This window comes from Dendrobates tinctorius, unplaced genomic scaffold (assembly GCF_039654945.1).
Source record: "Dendrobates tinctorius isolate UK_male_01 unplaced genomic scaffold, ASM3965494v1 ptg000082l, whole genome shotgun sequence".
Lineage (NCBI taxonomy): Eukaryota > Metazoa > Chordata > Amphibia > Anura > Dendrobatidae > Dendrobates > Dendrobates tinctorius.
The window spans coordinates 22,853,554-22,875,585 of record NW_027361750.1 but is presented as its reverse complement, the minus strand read 5'-3'; the positions used below and the strand labels follow the sequence as shown (position 1 = coordinate 22,875,585).

The 22,032-nt window shown below is 46.2% G+C and overlaps 1 long non-coding RNA gene across 1 annotated transcript in view; it reads right to left on the bottom strand.

The window, feature by feature from the left end:
- LOC141096999 (uncharacterized) overlaps positions 1-22,032 on the bottom strand; it is a 105,172-nt gene that overhangs the window by 5,671 nt on the left and 77,469 nt on the right. The window contains exon 3 of the long non-coding RNA XR_012233824.1: positions 11,947-12,175. This is a non-coding gene — a long non-coding RNA (uncharacterized lncRNA). The remainder of the gene's footprint in view (positions 1-11,946; positions 12,176-22,032) is intronic.

Below are 22,032 nucleotides of genomic sequence, written 5' to 3'. Positions count from 1 at the left end.
GGCGGACATGACAATACCACACCTCTGGGGGAGGTGCAGTACCTCTGTGGCGACTAGACCCTTAGGGGTGCCACACAGTGAGTGACAGCTCAGCTGCCCAATAGATGGCAGGGGTGTACTGGGCTGTCAGAATTGTTTATGGGATTGTCCAGCTGCCCAGTCAGGGACTGGGAGGTGCTTATTATCCTTATTCTACTTAGGGATAGTCCAGCTGCCCAATCAGGAGTTGGGTCGTGTTGGGCTATCCCTATGCAAATTAAGGATTGCCCAGTAGCCCATTCACAGGTTGGGTCTGTTAGGCCTCATCCAGGTGTCAGTCTTTCATGGTGATTGTCTGCTATTTACCTGTCTGACAATGATCAGACCACTGCCAGCCATAGCTTTGCTCGATGGTGTGTGTGTCCTTTGCTTCTGTGTTCTGTTGTTCTGATCTTTTGCTGCCTGACCTCAGACCTTGTTTTTCACTATTCATTTGCTTAGACCCTTTGTCTCAATGCGTTACTGTTTTGGAATTCTGACCTCGGACTGTGACCGACTTACTCTTTTTGTCTTGTCTCTCTGCCTTACATACCCAGTTGTTATTTAACTCCGGACTTCTTGATTCCCCTGCTTCCCGGCTTATCTGTGAGACATAACTATAGCCAGCATCATTAGGATGTGCCTCCATCTACTGTATATGAGGCCTCCTGACCAGGGCTGCCAGCTTGACTGTTTATTGTTTTTCTTGACAACTTATCAAAAAATCACAGAAAGATAATATTTTTTATGTACATACATTATGTCTACAGCCCATAATTCTGATAAGAAGACATCATCTGCAAACTCTAAAACGATGATAATTATGGTAAAAATAATCTGTATACCGGATATACTCGAGTATAAGCCGAGTTTTTCAGCACATTTTTTTGTGCTGAAAATGCCCCCCTCGGCTTATACTCGAGTGAGGGTCCCAGAAGATGGAGCGGTAGGGGGAGTGGCGGGTCACAAGAGTCAGGAGCTGGCAGCTGCGGCTAACTCCGGTGCCCACTGCTAAACAAAAATGAATATTCACTGCGCTGCCAATGAATATTCATTTCTCTGTAATAGCTCGAAGAGTGTCAACCGTGGCTGCCGACTTCCAGCAGTGGACAGGCAATCACGTGTGCCCACTACTTAAGAGAAATTAATTTTCACCTCTCCCTACTCACATAGTTATGGAGCTCAGTTAATATTCATTCCCTTAAGTAGCGGGCACACGTGATCACCCAGCCGCTGCAGCTACTAGCACCAGAACAAGATGCTGTGAGGGAGCGCTGGGACGGTAAGTAGGATGGTTTATTTTTTTAATGCTTTTCTGATATGAGCATACCAGGATAGGGATGAGGAACCATACATACCAGGATAGGGATGAGGAATCATGCATACAAGGATAGGGATGAGGAATCATGCATACAAGCATAGGGATGAGGAGCCATGCACACCAGGATAGGGATGAGGAATCATGCATACCAGGATAGGAATGCGATGGCCATGCATACAAGGATGGGGATGAGGAGCCATGCATACCAGAATAGGGATGAGAAACCATGCATACAGGATAGGGGCGAGATGGACATGCATGCAAGGATGGGGATGAGATGGCCATGCATACAAGGATGGGGATGTGGGGACTATGCACACAAGTATGGGGATGAGAATGCCATGCGTACCAGGATAGGGATGAGGAGGCCATGCGTACCAGTACAGTTATGAGGAGGCAGTTCATACCAGGATAGGGATGAGGAGGCCATGCGTACCAGTACAGTGATGAGTAGGCCGTGCATATCAGGATGGGGTTGAGAGGACAATGCATACCCAGCTTATACTCGAATCAATAAGTTTTCCCAGTTTTTCGTGGCAAAATTAGGTGCCTCAGCTTATACTCGGGTTGGCTTATACTCGAGTATATAAGGTAATTTTCTTCAGCTTCAAAAAAATCAGGGATGCTTTACATTTTTTTATGGACAGGTCACAAAAGTGCCCTATTTTTATGAGCTGTTCTGGAATTTCTGGATGGTTGGTAATCTGCTCCTTACTTACCCCAAGACATTTTTCTGCCAGGAGATAAATTGGCTCCTGTATTTGGCAGTAACTTGTCTACCTTTCCCAAACTAAATAAGCATGCAATTTTGGCTGATCTTACATATAAATGGGAAAGTTAGGTGAGACAGATGTTCACCAGATATGTATTTTGCAAACAAATATCTTTCAATATTGTATGGCTATCCTTAGTGTGGGAATAAACATGCCAATAATTTAGCAGATCTAATTCATAATAATTGTTGTGAATGATATAATGTCACCATCACCTCAAAATGGGCTTCCAAGTTCAGACATAACACAGGACACTCTGTTTAGTGGAATCTAAGAAGCTATGTGTTTTTCACCCTTTCACCCCTTTACAGAGATTTAGATTTCACTGTAAGTGCTAATATCTTGGGTCTGCAGACTAGCAACAACTGGTGGACTGAGCTAAAATCAGACAAGCTGGGATCAGAGTCAAAGAATAAACTAGACTGAATGAAACACAATCAGAAGCAAAGACAATGGTGGGAAAAGCTGGGTCAGATTCCAGGAGAGGCAGAAAAGGTAGTCACACAAATGAAAAGTCAAACTGTCTGACAGGCCTAGATTTAGCGGGGGGGGGGGGCCTCCCACCAATATAGGGATAAATGTTGTGAGTTCATTTTCCCCTCCGTCACTGAGGCCTGGTGAACTCCCTATTCTAGTGAAGGAAGGTAGTGAGCCTGATTATCAGGCACCTGGGACTAATGAAGACGATTGGCTGAGTGGAGTCTCTGACTGGATTTAAGGCAGCCTACGCCCTTTCTGCCCTGCAGGTGATTTCTCTGTGGACTCTTGGACACCAGTCTGATTCCTGCTCTCCTAAAGCTAAGTTTTCTGTTTTGCCTTTTTGCATTTAAGATTTGTTTTTGTTTCTCTTTCTTTTTGGATTCTGCCACTCCCTGCTGGAGTGTGCAGTGTTCCGTGAGCTCTGTCTTCTGAAGGTACCTGAGTGCTGATTTAGTTTTTGAAGCTTAGTTGCTTCAGGGCCATTTTTATATCAGCTGGTTGGCTTTTGTCTCTGATAGGGTTTTGGCAGATTGCAGACAGCAGCCTTCCTATCCGTTCCTATCTAGGTAGTTTTTGGGCCCCGTCTTTGCTCAGCCTGTCTTTCTGTCTGTGTAAGTATTTTCATCTTGCTTCACCGTCATTATATGTGGGGGGCTGCCTATTGCCTTGGGGTCTGCTCTGGGGCAGTTAGATTTCCCCTTTCCTTCTTTAGGCCTATGTATCTCTCCGGCTGTGATCGAGGGGTCTAGGTCATCGTAGGAAGCCCCCACGGCTACTGCTAGTTGTGTTGATAGGTTCAGGGGTCTGCAATCTGATAGTTGCCAACTTCTCTGGTTTTCTGGACTTAGCTAGCATTTCTGTTTTTGCCTCCTACGGTGACTCAATCATAACAGATAAATATTTCAAAACATGTAAAATACACATCTCTCTTTGCTGTGAACTGTTTCTAATGATAAGGAACATTTAACAAAATAGTAACTATTGAAAGTGTACGGTCCTACATCTCAGTGGCTGGCGCAGAGCGGCAGAGTCATGGCACCTGCGTCAGCATCCACTGACCTGGCTAGCCAGACTTCCTTAGTACCTGTACCTAATGCTTAGCTTATGGCATGCGGCAGCCTTCTCCGATCCCAACAGAAGCTTCTAGGCGCGCAGCGCTACTATTTAGCTATATCGCTCCCTCAGATGAGATCAGATGAGAGTTTGTTCAGTCCAGCTACCTTCGAGGAAGGAGGCGGAGCCACGATCTCGGCACGAGAAGAGGATTCTCCACCGTGGAGCGCCGCAGGACTTCACTCTGGATCTTCAGTCACTGAAGATCCAGAGTGAAGTGGTTCAGTCTTTACAGTGTCACGGTGGGTGAGTATGATGTCTGTCTGTCTGTGTGTCTGTCTGTGTGTGTGTTTGTGTGTGTCTGTGCATCTTTCTTGCAACTCCTGTCCTACACAGTACCATACTGTATATACAGGTCCACACTATATCCTGCATTACATTGTGTCTGTGTATACTGTATGTATATAGTGTGGACCTGTATAGTGCTGTGTATACACTTTATACAGCCCCTCAGCCTCTATTCTATATACAGCCAGCACAGCAACAGCCTTTGATATATACAGTCAGGTAAACAGCCTCTGATAAATACAGCCCAGCAGGAGCCTCTCACACATATACAGCCCAGCAGAAGCCTTTAACATATAGAGCCCAGCAGCAGTCTTTGATATAGACAGCCCAAATTTCTACAATATACATACATATGTACATATTTTAATCCTCAATTCCCTTTCAGGACTTCAAGGGTTGACAAGGTCATTTTGCTACTTTTAGATTACCATTATGGACAATTGTGAAGGAGATAGGCACAGACATTGCACAAGAATTTGGGAGTCTGGGGCTTCTAAAAGACGTAAGGCAAAAGAAGCAACAATGAAATCAACAGAAGAGATAGCGAAGACAAGAAAATTGGATGAGTTCTTCAATGTTCATTCAAATCAAGTGTCAGAAAGGAGTAATGACCTTGTAGAACCTGATCAACCTGACAATGCTTCAGTGGAAATGGTTGCTGATCCTTGCAAAGAAAAGGCTGAAGTAGTAATGTGTACAACTGAAGAACACAAAGAAAAGGAAACTGATAGTGGCACATCTTATGAAGAAGGTGAAGTTGAGGGCCCACCAGGGGGCGATGACGTTGGACTTTGGCCATCCATTATTTCAGAACAGATGCGAGATTACTGGCTGAAAAGGGGTGTATCAACAATCCAGCACTGTGATGAAAGTTTGTTCATTGCACACTCGGTTCAGCAACCTAGAAAGGACCACAATATTCCAAGAATGTACACTCTTGGGCTTTTCTGTCATCAAAATCATAATGGAGAAGTCATAACAAGGAATTGGTTATGCTTCTCTCCCTCTAAAGGATGCATTTACTGTTTCTCGTGCAGATTGATGTGCTTTATTACAGCATCTGCTTCTTCTCAGCTTTTGTCAAATGGATTCTGTGATTGGAAACATTCACAAGAATGTATAAGAAGTCATGAGCAGTCAGCGGAACATCTGAACTCTACAATTGCTTTCACTATGAGGTTAAAAGCGATTGGGCGAATTGATACGGAGCTAACACAACAGGTCAAGGCTCAGGAGCATTATTGGAGGTCAGTATTGAAATGAGTAGTAAATGTTATTTACTTTATTGCCGAGCGTGGCTTAGCATTTATAGGAGATAACGAATTGGTTGGATCATCTAGAAATTTAAACTTTCTGGGCATTCTTGAACTCATCACCCAGTACGACGACTTTCTTGAACAGCATATCAAAACTCAAGCCAATCGCGGCAAGGATCATACAAACTACCTGTCATCTACAATTATGGAGGAAATTATCAATGTAATGGGCGAACAAGTCCTCAGAGAAATTATTTCTCAAGTTAACAAATCAAAATACTACTCCATCACTTTGGACTCCACACCCGAGAAGCTCACGTTGACCAACTAACCCTTGTATTGAGGTATATGGAGAAAGATAGCCCTGTGGAACGCTTTGTAACATTCAAGGAAAACAAAGGCCATGGCGCTCAATACATGTTCAATGCCTTGTTGGAATTTTTGAAGAGACATGACCTAGACCTGGGAAATTGCCATGGTCAAAGTTATGACAATGCATCTGCAATGAGTGGCAAATACAATGGCCTGCAAGCCAAAATGAGAGAGAAGAACAATCTTGCATCCTGGATTCCATGTACGGCACCCTCTTTAAATGTGGTTGCTAAAAATGCTGTAGAAAGCTGCTCGAGTGCTGTACATTTTTTTGACTTCCTTGAAAAGCTGTTCCTCTTCTTCACAGTTTCAATGCATCGACATCAGCTCCTGACTGAGGCTTTGAAAAATATTGACTCAGCAACAGCAGTGAATGTTAAATGTGTCACAACAACGTGTTTGTCCTGCAGAGCTGACGGTACTAAGGCCCTTAAGCATGATTAGCAGCAGATTAAAGATGTACTTAAACAGATTGCTGATGACTTTGAGGAAAAAGCTGTGTATGGTGTGAAGCAGAAGGACGGTTAAGACAAATGAATCAGCTTTAAATTGGTATTAACCCCTTCACTACCAAGGGTGGTTTGCACGTTAACTACCGGGCCAATTTTTACAATTCTGACCACTGTCCCTTTATGAGGTAATAACTCTGAAACGCTTCCATGGATCCCGGTGATTCTGACATTGTTTTCTCATGACATATTGTACTTCATGTTAGTGGTAAAATTTCATTCATATAACTTGCGTTTTTTGTGAGAAAAACGGAAATTTGGCGAAAATTTTGAAAATTCCGCAATTTTCCAACTTTGAATTTTTATGCCCTTAAATCACAGAGATATGGCACACAAAAAAGTTAATAAGTAACATTTGCCACATGTTTACTTTACATCAGCACAATTTTGGAACCAAAATTTTTATTTGTTAGTAAGATATAAGGGTTAAAAGTTGACCAGCGATTTCTCATTTTTACAACACCATTTTATTTTTACGGACCACATCACATTTGAAGCCACTTTGAGGGGTCTATATGATAGAAAATACCCAAAAGTGACACCATTCTAAAAACTGCACCCCTTAAGGTGCTTAAAACCACATTCAAGGAGTTTATTAACCCTTCAGGTGCGTCACAGGAATTTTTTGAATATTTAAAAAAAATTAACATTTAACTTTTTTTCACAAAAAAAATTACTTCAGGTTCAATTTTTTTTATTTTACCAAGTGTAACAGGAGAAATTGGACAGCAAAAGTTATTGTGCAATTTGTCCTGAGCACGCTGATACCTGATATGTGGGGGGGAACCACTGTTTCGGCGCATGGCAGAGATCAGAAGGGAAGGAGCGCCGTTTGACTTTTTCAATTGAAAATTGGCTGGAATTCTGATCGGACGCCATGTCGCGTTTGGAGAGCCCCTGATGTACCTAAACAGTGGAAACCCCCCACAAGTGACCCCATTTTTGAAACTAAACCCCTAAGGAACTTATCTAGATATGTGGTGAGAACTTTGAACCCACAAGGGCTTCACAGAAGTTTATAATGTACAGCGGTAGAATTAAAAAATCATATTTTTTCCACAAAATGATCTTTTCACCCCCAATTTTTATTTTCCCAAGGGTAACAGGACCCTAAAAGTTATTGTGCAATTTGTCCTGAGTACGCTGATACCCCATATGTGGGTGTAAATGACTATTTGGGCACATGGCAGAGCTCGGAAGGCAGGCAGCGCCATTTGACTTTTTTGGCTGGAATTGAGATCGGACACCATGTCGCGTTTGGAAAGCCCCTGATGTACCAAAACAGTGGAAACCCCCCACAAATGACACCATTTTGGAAACTAGACCCCCCCAAGGAACTTATCTAGATGTGTGGTGAGAACGTTGAACCCCCAAGTGCTTCACAGAAGTTTGTAACGCCCTGGCGTGAAAATAACAAAAATTTTTTTTTCCACAAAAATGATATTTTTGCCCCAAAATTGTTATTTTCCTAAGGGCAACAGGAGAAATAGGACCCCAAAAGTTGTTTTGCAAATTGTCCTGAGTAGGCTGATACCCCATATGAGGGGGTAAAACACTGTTTGGGTGCATGGCAGAGCTTGGAAGGGAAGGGGCACCATTTGACTTTTTCAACGCAGAATTGGCTGGAATTGAGATCAGACGCCATGTTGCGTTTGGAGAGCACCTGATGTGCGCAAATAGTGGAAACCCCCAATTCTAACCCTAACCCTAACCCTAGCCCTAGCCCTAACCCTAACCCTAACCCTAACCCTAGCCATAACCCTAATGGGAAAATGGAAATAAATACATTTTTTTAATTTTATTATTTTTCCCTAACTAAGGGGGTGATAACGGGGGATTTGATTTACTATATATGGCGGTTTTTATGTTTGGCAGCTGTCGCACACTAAAAGACGCTTTTTATTGTAAAAATAGTTTTTGCATCACCACATATTGAGAGCTATAATTTTTCCATATTTTGACCCACCAAGTCATGTGAGGTCTTATTTTTTGCGGGACGAGTTGACGCTTTTATTGGTATCATGTTCGGGCATGTGACTTTTTTTGATCGCTTTTTATTTCGTTTTTTGGGACGCAGAATGAACAAAAACCAGCGTTTCATGAATTTCTTTTGGGTGGTGCGTTTACACCGTTCCGGGTGCGGTAAAATTTATAAGGCGGTTTTATTCTTCGGGTCAGTACGGTTACAGCGATACCTCATTTAGGTCTTTTTTTATGTTTTGGCGCTTTTATGCAATGAAAACAATTTTATATAAAAAATAATTATTTTTGCATCACTTTATTCTGCGAGCTATAACTTTTTTATTTTTTCGCTGATGATGCTGTATGGTGGCTCGTTTTTTTGCGGGACAAGATGACGTTTTCAGCGGTACCGTGGATATTTATATGCGTCTTTTTGATCGCGCGTTATTGCACTTTTTGTTCGGCGGTAGGATAATAAATCATTATTTTTTGCTTCGTTTTTTATTTTTATTTTTTAAGGGGTTCACTTAAGGGGTTAACTATTGGGACAGTTTTATAGGGCGGGTCGTTATGGACGCGGCGATACCAAATATGTGTACTTTTATTGTTTTTTTTTTTATTTCCAAAAAATGAATTTATTGGGAATATTTTTTTTTTTTTTTTATTTATTTAGCGATTTTTTTAAAATTATTTTTACACTTTTTTTTTAATTTTTTTACTTTATTACAATGTTCCAGGGGGGACATAACTGTCCTGTGACAGATCGCTGATCTGTCACATCACAGATCACTGTGACAGATCAGCGATCTGTCACAGGCACTGCACAGGCTTCCTCATGCCTGCGCTTTGCAGGCACTGAGGAAGCCAGCTTCCTGCAGGCCCCTGGAGGTCCCCGTCGCCATATTGGATCCAGGGACCTGCAGGAAAGGAGCCCCCCGCAGCAGCGCTGCACATTGCGCTGCCGTGGGGGGCTCAGGGAAGCACGGAGGGAGCCCCCTCCCCTGCCGATGCTTCCCTTTAACCCCCGGTACACCGCGATCGTGTTTGATCGTGGTGTGCAAGGGGTTAACGTGCCGGGTGTCAGCTATGATAATTAGCTGACACTCGGCCGCGATTAGCGGCGCTCACCACGTGGGCGCCGCTGATCGCGATGATGTAATATTCCGTCCATGGTAATTAGGTCCATGGTCACATGGACGGAATATTACGTCAATTGTAGGTAAGGGGTTAACACCACCTTCTGGAATGTAATCCTGCAAAGAACAGATGCTACTAGTAAATATCTACAACACGCAAAACTCGATCTAAACACTGCAGTGATGTCACTGACCAGCTTAAAAAACTATGTCGCATCAAAGTGTGACTCCTTCAAAATTTATGAGAAGCAAGGCGAAGAGCTATCTGGTTCTCTGGTTCATCTGAGTATGTTCAGATGATAACTCAACACAGGCGCCGAAACGCGTGTCTCAATCCATTGGATTATGGCCATATGGAAGACGTACAACTCAGCCCTTCTGAAAAATACAGAACAGAAACTTTCTTGCTTATCATTGATCAGTTTATCGCTTCTCTTGACCAACGTCTTCAAGCAAATAAAAATATATCAAGCAAATTTAGCTTTTTTAGCCATCTGAAAGAACTGTCTTCAGACAAGCTTAAGGCCACAGCAGAGCAACTTGTCAGGTCTTATTCAGATGACTTGGACATTACATTTATCGATTAACTGTGTCAGTTTGTAAGATTTGCCAATTTATTCACAGACGAGGAGCCAAAAGATATCAGATATCAGCACTGAACTTTTCATGTACAAGCTTATCATGGAAAAGGGTGTGCAGGACACTATCCCAAATATTGAGATAGCTCTAAGGATATATCTAATTTTCATGGTAACAAACTGAAGTGGTGAGCGTTCCTTCTCAAAACTCAAATTAGTTGAAAACATGCAGTAGGAACGACTTGTAAATTTGGCTATCATGAGCATCGAGTCAGATATTCTGCATGAATTGGACTTTACTGACATCATTAGTGATTTTGCAGCACGAATATCAAGGAAAGTGCCTGGATTGTAAAAAGTGAATGATTTTACCTGAATTCCTCTGGGCAAATGATTTTTGTAAATAAACTTGCGATCGTTTCATTTTGTGTTTATGCATTACATATTGCAACACCTTGAAAAATGGGCCTCCCTCCAAAATGGGCCACCCACCTCTTAAATCCGACCCTGATTAGTATGATGTTCTAAACAGCTCTCGTGTATACTAAGATGATCCCCACAACACACCATACATTATAATGGCCCATAAACAAAACCCCAAACAGTATGATATTCTACACATCCCCCTATCCAGTATGGTCCCCGCAGCCCCCAGTATGATGACCTCCACAGCCCCATATACAATATGGTCACGCCAGGTACTCATATATACTTTGCTGTCCCACATTCACAGCCACTCATTACAAGACCAAATTGCACATCCCCTCATTTCATGGCCAAAATGGACATCCCCTCATTTTATGGCCCCCTCACAGCCCCTCATTTCAACCCCTGAACAGATCACATGTAATTATATGTTTTTTTTGCACTTTTTATATTTTTGATGTGCATTTGGTCCCAGATTGCTCTGTAAACTGTGACCTCTGTTCACACAAGATGCCTAGGCAGCCCGCCATAGGGTGTCATTAATAGGCTGTAAGCCAGATGCTCTGCATCCTCTGTGTGTGAACAGTGCCGCATACAGATTATATTTGTATGCACTGTTGTACCAAATGGCCAATCCCTGATTGTAGGCTGGCTGTCTTATCGGTATTACTGCACCTGAGTAGCCGCCATCTTTATTTGGGTCTGCTGCACCCTGTTAGTATATTTGTCTTGAGGCCTAGACAGGTAAGCATCTCTGCTTGTTTTTTGGTGTTTCTTCATTTCTTGACCCCTGCACAGCCCCTCATTTTATTCATCCCATCTGCACAACCCCTCAGTTTATTGCCCCGTCTGCACAGCCCAATAATTCCCCCATTTGCGCAGCCACCCATTTTATTTTTCCTATCTGCACAGCCCCTCGTTTTACCTCCTCTTCACAGTCCCTCAGCTGATTCTCCCATCTGCACAGCACCTAATTTTATTCCCTTATCTGCATAGACCATCAGTTTATTCCCCATCTGCACAGCTCCTTACCTCATTTTATTCCTTCATCAGCGCAGCCCTCATCTCATTTCATTGCCCCCATCACCACAGCCCCTCCACTCATTTTACCCCCCATCTGCACAGCACCTTCCTCCATTTTATGCCTTTCTGCACAGTAATATAAGAATTAAAAAATGCTCATACTCACCGAATCCGGGCTCCCGGTCTACCGTCTCCTCCGTGCAGCAGTGAACGCTGGATGGTGCGATGACACTGCGCCGCGCCATCCAAAGTCCCCTGCACGTGCATCTTCTCCAACAAAGCGCAGTCCAAAAGTGTCCTGTGTCTTGCCAGAGATCCCAGAGGAGCAGGGGAGATGACCGTTCCTCTGCTCGTGTCCCATGCGGCACACACAGCGCATGGAAGGAGTGACGGTCGGTGCGCAGGACAGAGCGAGGGGTGAGTAGTGTCAGTGGCTGACATCGCTAACCTCCATGCCTGCGCACCCCTCGGTTAGGCAGGAGGAAGCGTTCTATGCAGGTGCTTATGGATCGCCCCCTGTTGTCGGCAGGGTAGGGCCGTGGGGTACTCGGCACCGGGCCTGTTGGTTTCAATGGGAGAAGTCACGGTAGCTGTGACCCGGTCCGTGGCCCTGGGCATCCATTGTAAAAGGGAGGATGTTGAGCGTGTGGATGATGATTAAAGTTTATAAGTGAATAATTTGTGACGCCACCTGTGGTGTTCGGCAATGAAGATGTTAAGCCGACGCTGCAGACAGATCCTCTGGGACAGATGGTGTGGTGCAGCAATGATGTTGTGGCCCTCCACAGGTAGGGCTGTAGTCCCAGGGCAGTGTAGCTGAAGAGATAGTGGAGAGACGTAGATGGTGCAGCGTTAGGCACAGCGATGACTGAACCCTCAGGGGTGCCACATACCCCCGTTAAACACAGCACGTCTGCGGGCTGCAAGTGAAACAAAGATGAAACAAAATAAGAAACATACAAAATTTTTGAAATGCTAAATAAACAATTCTTATACTAAACTTCCCAATGTGGGAGGTACGGACTCTTGAACGTTGCATAACATCTTAACTATCTATAATTTAACATTTTACCTAATCCTAAAGTGCTATTGGAAGTAAACTCACTACCAGTTCAAGTATTATCATTAACACAATTCTCTTCTGTTATTCACGTTTTCCATACTCTCCTTCCGTCTCTTTCTTGACCTTGGGAGACAACCGCTGATGCCTGGTTCGTCACCTGTATTCAATTTTTATTCAAATTTTCAAAATATTCATTCCTAATCCGATACCTACATATTACTATCAGCTAAACTCTGTATAAAATCTGTTCTATTACTATCAACATTTTCATAAGGCACATTATACAATACTTCACATTAAGACATCAATAATTCTTGCACGTGCTGGACACCGCTCCCAGCCGGGATTTCTTGCAGTGTCCTTGGGGTTGGAGCAATGCTCCAGGTCGAGGTAGTTCTTATCTATAGAAAACTTATGTAAAACCAAGAGAGGGCACCTTAAAAGGCGCAACTATTTACAAGAAAGTTTGTGAGTCATTCCAAGTTCATGATCACTGCAGTTCTATATCAATGCTGCCAACGCAACTAGGCAAGAAAACATAATAAACAATGAGGCACAATGATGCCAATACCCTCCTGGGTAACAGTTTAGTTATTTGTGGGCGTGTTCTTTATTGGGGATCTCCTCCTGGGGTGGTGAAGCTGATTTCTTTGGCTGCTTCCAGGGGAGAACTTCAGGCTTTCCTCTTCCTGTTGATGGTTGCACAAGGGATGAGGTGGCAGCTGGTGGAGCTGCTGCCTGTGGTACAGCAGGGGTAACAACTTGTACCAATGGATGTTGTACTGGAGTGGACGTGGCTTGCCTGGCCTTGGCAGGTACAATTACTACAGTAGGAGGTATCCCTGCCGGGGGAACATAGGCGTTTTCCCGCTTGTAGGCCGCTATGAAGTCCTCCGGTATGTGGCCTACATTCACGGCATACCAGCCACGGAGCCCCTCATGCCGGGTAAAGGTGACATACTCTCCCGGGTGTAAGTCATGAGCAGGGTGTCCCCTCCGGAGGTGGGACTCTACATTCCTCTGGCTGAAGAAGAGGTCAGAGATCCTTTGGGGGGCTGAGATGAAACCAAAACCCCGTTCCTGGTTGACATTGAGGACCTGACCCCATCCTGCTGAGTCTCGGGGGCCATAGTGACCAGCATGGACCTTCTCCTTCCGGTCCATGTCAGGGTCCAGCACTGCCAGTCTCCGCTGTTCTCATTCCCTCTGCTCGGCTGCAAGCTGGCGGAGGGTCTTCTGGCAATAGGACTCTTCTTCCTCCTCCACCTCTTGGGGACGGCCTCTACCCACTGTGGACAGGGGCACTACTGCTAGGGGTTCAGGTGTTTCCCCCCAGGGACTAGAATCCCGGTCGCAGACCAAGTCCAGCACGACCTGCCCGGATGCTGCAGCAGCTGTGCACCCCGAGGCCTTCCCAGCTGCAGGGGCGGCGGTCATACCTGGAGCCTCCTGGCGGTGTTGTGTTGGCTCCGGTTCAGGCATAAGGCGGCAGTCGGTGGCAGTGGCGGTGACTGGAGCTGCCTGGTCAGAGGCGGGAGACGGTGGTGGAGCGGATGGCGTCTCCAGGTCTGCAGGGGCCTCCGGTGGGACTGGCGCGGCTGCGCTAGGTCCAGGCAGGAGCACAGCTTCTTCCTGTTCAGCTCCCGGGCCCTCCGGTAACTCCTACTGGCAGGCAGCGCTCAGTGGCGGTTGCAGCGGGGAGATGGCAACAGGCACTGCTGATGGCATTGCAGCAGTCACAGGTTCCACAGATGCTGCCTGAGGGAGAACCAGGGCAGCGGTGATGGGTACCGGTGGTGAAGGTACCGTTGGTCTAGGCCCTGCCTGGGCGCGCTGCAGGTTCAGGGTCCAGAGAGCCTCTTGTTTCAGCCGCAGGCGGTGGGTAAGCTGGGCAATTTTGTCCTCCTGCTGCTGGCGGTCCATTGTGGAAGCGGTGTTGGAGCCTTCAGCTACTGCGCCGGGGAAGTTCAGCTCAACCTCCTTGCGCTCTTCGGGCCTCCTTCCTTCTTCCATCATGGCGTCCTGGCGTTCTCTCTCCTTCCCGGGCTCCTTTCCCGCCACGGGGCTTCGCTCCTCCTTCTGGGGGTGGCGTCTTCTTCCTACTCCTCCATACCAGACCAGTATACGAACCCCTCTGGGGGTGGGCCATGTCGCTGTAGCATAGAAGTTTAGGCAGGGGAGGCCCAGGACAGTTCACGCTCTTTTCTTAGGACCACCCATGTTGTCACGCCCTTCTTCACCGTGCCGACGGCCATTTTGAGAGTCCATTTTACAGTCTATAATTTTGGTTATTTTGCACATTCTCAGCAATTAAGTCCAATAAATCTTCAGCACACAGAACCTGGTGGCACCGGGCCTCGTCATCCTGTTCGTGACGCCAGAAATGGATCACCCCTTGTAGTCGGCAGGGTAGGGCCATGGGTTACTCGGTACCGGGCCTGTTGGTTTCAATGGGAGAAGTCACGGTAGCTGTGACCCGGTCCGTGGCCCTGGGCGTCCATTGTAAAAGGTAGGATGTTGAGCGTGTGGATGATGATTAAAGTTTATAACTGAATGATTCATGACGCCACCTGTGGTTTTCGGCAATGAAGATGTTAAGCCGACGCTGCAGACAGATCCTCTGGGACAGATGGTGTGGTGCAGCAATGATGTTGTGGCCCTCCACAGGTAGGGCTGTAGACCCAGGGCAGTGTAGATGAAGATATAGTGTAGAGACATAGATGGTGCAGTGTTAGGCACAGCGATGTAGCTGTGCTGAGTGTGCTCGTGCAGGAATAAGTGGAGGACACCATGGCATGTAGTTCTAAAGCTTTACTCAGTCTGTTGTGCGTACAGGTGCCCGCATCCGTGCTATGTCCTCCGGGTCAGGAGCTCAGCCAACTTCCAGGCAAGATGAAGTACTCCGTTCCAACACTCTGCCAACATGTGCCTTTCCTGAACGTCTCCCTTCTAGCGCCTATTTGAAGTACTCACAGTACTGAGTTACACTGGAGTTCCTCCTTTCAGATGTTCTTAGAACTCTACTTGTACGGCAGACAGCTGTAGCCTGCTTCGGGGACTCCTTGCTACGAACTCCCAGCTCACTCTCGTTGCTGTTGTGCCCCCAAGTCTTGTGTGGGAATAAAGTGGTGACAACTTCTATTCTTCCGGTGTCTGCTGCAGGACCATTAGTATCCATACAACCTCGGGGACCGGACCCCGGCCATGCGCTTAGAACTTGAGGAAGGGCTCTGCTCTAACCCTAGTCCTTAGTTCTCTTCTTCTCCTTATGTTCCGTGCTAATCTTTCTTTCTTATGGAGAATTAGGCTTTCTGAATATAACTCTTTCATGTGCCAGCAGACTCAGGTCACTGAAGTTTGCTGCAGCACTTCCTTCAATCCATCCCACTCTGGGGAGCTTCTCTCACCGACTCCTCCAATCCTAATCATCTCCCGCTCTTTGGTGCAGACTAAGCTCCACCCACCTCCCAGCACTCTTCGTGGTCCAAGCAGGGAGCCACCAAAGGTGCTTTGCTACACTACTATGTTGTGTGGGATGCAGGTGTTGGAGCGTGGTCAGTTGTCACCTTACCTGGATGGTGGGGTACCACACCTCAGGAGGAGGTGCAGTACCTCTGCGGCAACTGAACCCTCAGGGGCGCCACACTTACCCTGCCTATCCCTCATCCTAGCCCATTGTGGGTTATATCATGCTCTACCTGCCCTCTGTGTGGAGTCTGTCACTTTCTACCTGCCCACTGTGTATAGTGCAGAGGTCTGTCACTCCCTACCTGCCCTCCATGTATAATGCAGGGGTCTGTCACTATCTACATGCCCTGCATCTGTAGTGCAGAGGTCTGTCACTCTCTACCTGCCTTCCATGTGTAGTGCGGGATCTGTAACTATCTAACTTTCCTCCATATGCAGTTTGGGGTCTGGCACTCCCTACCGGCCATCCATGTGTAGTGCAGGGGTCTGTCACTGTCTACCTGCCCTCTGTGTACTGTGTACTGAGGGGTCTGTCACTCCCTACCTACCCTCTATGTGTAGTGCAGGGTTCTGTCATTCTCAACCTGCCCTCTTTGTGTAGTGCAGGGGTCTGTCACTCTCTACCTGCCCTCCATGTGTAGTGCAGCAGTCTGTCACTCCCTACCTGCCCTCCATGTGTAGTGCGGGGTCTGTCACTCTCTACCTACCCTCCATGTGTAGTGCAGCGGTCAGTCACTCCCTACCTGCCCTCCAAGTGTAGGCTGGGGTCTGTTACTCCCTTTCTGCATTCCATGTGTAGTGCAGGGGTCTGTCACTATCTACCTGCCCTCCATGTGTACTGCAGGGTTCTTACACTTTTTACTTGCCCTCTGTGTAGTGATGGGTCTGTCTCTCACTCTCTACCTGTCCTCTATATGTAGTGTGGGTTTTAACTCTCTTTACCTGCCCTCCATGTGAAATGTTATCTCACAATCTACCTACACTTTCAGCACCCTGGGCCTACCAAAGAAAATCATTCTTGGGGCCCACTTTGTAGCTACATAGAAATAAATACAATACTGTTATGGCTGCGACTGTGGACGTGGCCCAGTCAACGCCTCCACGTCGCCCGACTACGACGACGTGGGGTGAGCGTCCCAGGTGGGTATGGAATTTGGACCCACTGGACCACATAGGGTAACCTGGACCAACCCAGACTAGGGAAGGACAGCGAGCAGGGTCTGTGGCAGCTGACCATGTGGACAAGATGGTGACAAGCAGAACTAGATAACACCGCACTTCAGGTATGAAGAAACATAAAGTTTACTTAAGCGAAATCAGAGTACATAAACAGAACATAATGAGGCCAGGCTCCCGATTCCGCACATCAAGGAAGGGTATACATCTCAGGGTAACAGACGAAGGCAAGAGGACATCACGGGTTGATGCAGTCCACAGTCATCTGGCACGGGCTTACTAGGACAGCCTCTCTCTCAAGCTGTAGGCGTAGCACAGGCTCAGCAGGAGAACATCAGACACTGACCCAGGACAGACGTCATCACAGGGTGGATCCTGCAGAACCAGCGGAACTTCGGGACACAGGCAGAACATCAGGATTCAGACTGGACATCAGGACACAGGCAGGTTATAAGGACATCTGGTGACAGGCTGAACACCAGGACATCTGGTCACAGGCAGGACATCAGGACATCTGGTCACAGGCAGGACATCAGGACATCTGGTCACAGGTTGGACATCAGGACATCAGGACACAGGCAGGACATCGGGACACAGGTAGGACATCTGGACACAGGCTGGACATCGGAATACAGGCATGGCAGCCCAGGTCATCGGCTGGGACACGGATGGTACAGGATCAGGAATAACAGCGTGGCAGCTCAGATCATTGACAGAGACACAGACAGCGCAGGACCAGGAACACCGGCTTGGCAACTCAGGACATCAGCTGAGACACGTACGGCACAGGACAAGGCAGAGGTGGTTGGGCTTCAGATACCAGACAGCGGTCGCCAGACTCCGGACATCGGACACCATCTCCAGGCACAAGTCAGCGGCTGTCAGGTTCCAAACTACGGTCATCAGGCTTTGGGTATCGGACCTAGAAAGGAACTCAAGTGGGATGGTGCAAGCACTGTCGGGTAGAACCAGGGCCGGACGGAGTTAGCACCTCAGAGCAGGCTGAGCAAAGCATAGTAAATGCTCAGCATAAACACCGGACTCCATCTTTAAAAGACGAACCCAGGTTAGGTCCCAGTCACTGGGTACAGAGTTACAAACACAGGGGGACTTCAGGAACATAACACAGAGGACACAGTTCAGACAGGGTCAGGTACAGGAATAGATACAGGATCAAGGGTTCAGGCCTGAGAATGTAGCCCTCAGGGAGGCCGGAAACAAAACACAACAGAAACGGACCTGGATATGCAGCCTCCAGGAAAGGCGAAAAAACAGGCATCAGCTTTCCCAGAACTGAACCCTGGCAGAACAGGAGCTGAACACCAAACACACATGGCAAGACTCAGAACCTTAATGCGAAGCTCTGGCAAAGCCCAGCAGCAAAGAGTAACTTTATGTAGGAGCTGCCCCTCAGCAATAGGCTGGGGAAAGCAACTCAAGTGCACACACTAACCCTAATAAAAGCAGGGAAGGTGTGGCCGCGTACACCCTAAGCACAGGCACTGAGGCTTAGGGCACTTGGCAGCGGCTGCAAGCCTGGTCACATGTGGAAAGTCATGTACCAGCTGCAGAGGACCTTGCAACCCACGGATAGCTTCCACAGCGGCAGCCAGGGACCGCACATGCGGATGGTCATGCAGCAGAGCAAAGACATCACAACACATGTACAGCTACGCAGCGGAGCAGGGAGCTGAGCAGCATCCATACAGGTAACAGACAACAGTATCCCTGCTAGTTAGGGGGAGAGGAGCAAAGGGTTAAAGCAGAGACATGCAGAGTAACGCAGGAGAAACAAGGTACAAACCCACCGGCGTTACAAATACCACCAATTGTATTGTTATACATGCTAATATCAGGGTGTAATATAGGGTAGTACACTTCTTAATAATATAGTAAGGTTTGGCACCCACATTTTGGTACAAACTCAATGATAAATGTCTCCTGGTGCTTATTAACTGTAACGATAATGTAAAAAATATCCTGTATGACTTTTCTGGAACATTCCAGAATCTTCCATCCACTACACTGACCAGAACGATCCATGGCTGTCACAACAGCAGATGTGACCCCCCCCCTTGCATTCCCCCTACCCAGGATAGATTTTTGCCTGTCAGCCCAGCAGGTGTCTGCTCACTCACAGGCTGTAACCCTACACCCTTTCCTCACCAGCCCTTTCCTGTGCCAACCTCCTCCCTCCCCAGCTAAGGAATGTTAATTAGCTAGTAGAAAGAATTTCCTTTGTCTGAAGCCCATGTGCTGGGATAAATGTGGGAAGTATTAAAGAGGCCGAATCTTGGATCCAATCCGCGACAGAAATATGAAAATTACATGTCTGCGAAGGGCGCCGACCCAGCTTACTAGCCCATGTTTTTCACGGTTCCAGCGGCGACAGAATCAGAGAAATGGATTTCTCCTGAACCATGGAAAATAATTAGTCTGTGTTTGGTCTTGAATTAATGCCAGTGATGATCTGGAAAAGATAATACCATGTGCGTGTCTATACGAGGTACCCTCTGCAAGATATAGTTATTAGAAGTTTTGCAGTCAGATTTTAGCTCCAAGAGTAAGGGGAAGACCATCACAAGCCAGCCCCTTCAGTGATGTCATTAGCCCAAAGCTATAAGGCATTGTCCCCTAAACCTTCATTCATTCGAGCCTGAGATGCTGTGCCAGTAGGATCTCAAATGCATGGAGACGTCTGGCTCCACCCCCCAGCATGGTTCTGCCAGCCATGATCTAAGCATTATGTAAGTGTATTGTTTTAACCCTTATTTTATTTGTAGTCGTATTGTACATATATTATTGTCTCATTTTATAAAGCCTTTTTATCTTCTATAAACACTGCCCATTTTTGGGAATAAACTATAAAATGTATTAGTTCTGTCTCCTTGCTGTGTGGCGAATGTACACGTGCCTGAAGTAATCACGCTACTAATTTGGGGGTTTGCTACGGACCCTCATAATTAACTTATTGATGAAGAGAATCGTAGCTGGTGGCAGCGAAGTGTGGTCCCGGTTGGGTGGATGAAGCTTGCAGCGACGGAAAGGGTTTTATAATCTGATTGTGTGGCTGCGGCCAAAGCATTTATAATTCCCTCGCTGCAGCGGCCTAACAACCAGTCCACAGTGAGCCGCCTGTCTGGCAACCAATTATCCAAGATGTAGTTCCCTGACTGACCTGAGGGTAAGGGGGGTGCCGGAGAGCTGCAAGTTCCAAAGTGGAACTGGGAAAGTGGGATATCCATAAATCCCGACAGCTTGTAACATTGTGGCAATGGTGGGATAACCAAAATAAACCCCCCTGCAGGAAAATTGTTAGGGCAAGACTAGCTTGCTGTGTTTTATCACATGGTGCCAGTGGTGGGATGACTAAGATAAGCCCCCCTGTGCCTATGATAGCCGTGTGCAGCCATGGGTCACATCCCCCTGTCCGTGACATACCGGTGTCAGTGGGTGGGATCGTGACATTAACCATATAGAGTCTGCCTATGGGGGGGTGCATTATACAATATAGAGTCTGCCTATGAGGGTGCATTATACTACAGAGTCTGCTTATGGGGTATGCATTATACAATGCAGAGTCTGCCTATGGGGTTGCATTATACTATAGAGTCTGCTTATGGGGGATGCTTTATACAATATATAGTCTGCCTATAGAGGCCTATAGGGAGTGCATTATACAATATAGAGTCTGCTTATGGGTGGTGTATTATAAAATATGGCATCTGCCTATGTGGGGTGCATTATACAATATAGAGTCTGCCTATGGGGGGTGCATTATACTATATAGAGTCTGCCCACGGGATACGGGGGTGCATTACAAAGTGTAGAGTCTGCCTATGGGGGTGCATTATTCCATACAGAGTCTGCTTATGGGGGGTGCATTATACTACAGTTGAAACTAGATAAATAAAATGCCTTAAAACATTCTCTCATTTGGCAAATAACTGTGGTAATCCTAATTAACCTAAAACAGGAAAGGTTTATTCTGATTTCATGTCAGATTTTGAGAAAAACATGCATATGTGTTTTATATAGTGTATGTAAACTTCTGGTTTCATACATACAGTATATACAGTATGTGTCCCTATAGTTAGATTTCCTTTCTGTGGTAGAAAGATACATAGATTTGGATGATTACCACTGTCCCTTCATTGTCGGTGCCGTTGCATCCAAATAACCTGTTCACAATATCAAAGTATGTCATTGGGTGGGCAAGGGTTAAACAGTTAGTTTTGATGACATCACAAAGCACATAATCATCATAGACATCATATGACATCACAATTGGCATAGAATGAGGAAAGTGCAACACATGAGCCATCTTGTTTCATTAGAGTCTGACAGCTTGAAGGAAACAAGTTCAGGTAGGGAACTCTTCACTTATGACCTCACTCACAAATTGTATAGATGGGGGGTTAGAAGTGGGATTCAGAACTGCATCATTCACCTGAAAATCTTATCAAAAAGGGCTACAGTATATCCTATGTCCTGTGATTGCTATAATGATTCTATGATTAAAAAAGTTATTGATCAGATTCTAAGGAAAATCTGCACATTTGGGTTCTTTATTAAGCCAGAGTGAGCCCGGCCTAACAGGAGTTACCAATCTGGACTACCCCTTCCCTAAATGAGGACTTGCTGGCAGTCAGCTGATCATTGTCACTGGTCTTGAAGACACTCAGCAATCAGCTGGTTTTGCCCTCTATGACACCCATGTACTCTGATAAAAGCATATAGAAAGGGGTGGGCCAGTGAGACAACGCCACTTGGTTCCATTTTAGGGTAGCTTTGCCATTAGTGTGAAAACATTATCATAACATATATTTAATTGCAGACTGCCACAGTTCTCCATTGTCAGCTCTCTTGGTCCTGTTGGATCAGGGGTGACCGGGAACTGACGGTTTATCGTGATCAGGAATTGCAGTATGGCATCCTGTGTTTTCCTTTAGTGCATAGAAAAGTAGGTGATACAGATTAGAATAAAAAGATGCAAATGCTTAGGTTTTAATATGCGTCATGACTCAACAAATGAGGCTGGTGGTTATTTGTGGCCTGTGATTTTGTTTT